This window comes from Volvox carteri, assembly GCF_000143455.1.
Source record: "Volvox carteri f. nagariensis unplaced genomic scaffold VOLCAscaffold_28, whole genome shotgun sequence".
NCBI classification, from domain to species: domain Eukaryota; kingdom Viridiplantae; phylum Chlorophyta; class Chlorophyceae; order Chlamydomonadales; family Volvocaceae; genus Volvox; species Volvox carteri.
In genome coordinates, this window is record NW_003307571.1 from 804,865 (window position 1) to 806,395 (window position 1,531).

The window sequence follows — 1,531 nt, forward strand, 5'->3', positions numbered from 1 at the left end:
GAGCACGGACACCACACGTATGAACACAAATCCATTATACTCATGGAATTGCATAGATTTTAAGATCGAATAATGACAGTAAAAGATGCCCTTGCGCTTGCATGTGTGAATCCTGGATCCATCAGTGCAAGTTGTACCTGTCATGGAGCTGCAAATCGGAAAGGCATTACAGTGTCTGGCACTTAACTGTGCCAAATACATGTAATTCTTACTTAATATACTTATACTCTTTGACCAAACAGACGACAGCCAAAGTCATCGACTTTCCTTTGACCGCGAGCTTGCTCAGAATGTCGGCGGTGCAGCATTCCGCACTTCTTATTAGACGGGCCAATGTCACGTTGAAGCCTGTCGGTTACCTCCAGCACTTTGCAGCCCAGCGGACCCTGATAATGAACTCGGTCCTCACCTCCAATGGCGACGAAGTATCAAAAGCCCTTGCGGGTGCCCTTACAGAGGATTGTCTTCTGCAACATGTCATATTCTATGACACATTCGGTGTGAAGGAGCTTCCCACGGGAACAGGTGTGTTCGTTGACCTGCCGTCAACAATGGCATTTAAATGTGGTTCCCAGCCAGCTGCCGACTTCAATCTGCTTAGCCCTTTCTAACTGAAATGCACTGAATTTTCTTTTCTTTTTTGCCAAGATGGCTGGTTTAAAGCTGCTGTTGTTGCCCTTAAAAGCATAAGCATGACAACCTGGGAATTGCCTTGTTAACAACCAACTCATAGGGGGTCTAACAGCGGCTAACAGGCGTGCCTGTTAGGAAATGTTAGCCTAACAGATTCTCTAACAGTGATGGGGCTGTCAGACGATGTTTGGGCTGGCGGCAGGTGGATCTGGCTGTTAACAACCATGTTGGAGAAGTAGAACAGGAATTGGTGCTGTTAGCCGTTGTTAAGGCTTGTCAGATGTTTTCAGACTGTATTTTAGCTCTGTCTCACGGTGTTGATGGATAATGTCGTTTAGAACAAACATTCTTGAACGGTTTGTAACGAAATGTCCTGCCTTTTGCCTAATATTTGGCAAACCATACGTTTCAAGCAATATCATCAATCATGCATATTACCTCGCTTATTAGCAAGGCACTAATTGACTGGATGAAAATCCAGGCTGCTGTTCCAAAAGCACTACTGCTGCAGTGAATTTAGGCATGAAACGAATGGCACTACTTACATGGCGTAAGGTATCCATGTGCTTCACAGTTTAGCATACGAAGCACTACTGCATTTGAAAAGCAGTTCAACGCCAATATCTGCTTACAGCCACCAGCAGGCCCACACGGTTGAATGATCTGCATCCACTCTCTCGTGACCGAAACACAACGTGCTGCACCTAAAGTAGGCCCTGAGCTTAAGATAGAAGAAAACATGTTGATGTTCAAATTCAAGATCCTCCCTTCATATCCAGTGACCTGCTCCACCACATACAACCCGACGTTTTGCATGCAAACCCCACCTTCATGCCTGCTGCATACACAACCAAGCAACTGCTGGTCTATGAGTACGCAACATTGTAGCCTCCCTTGC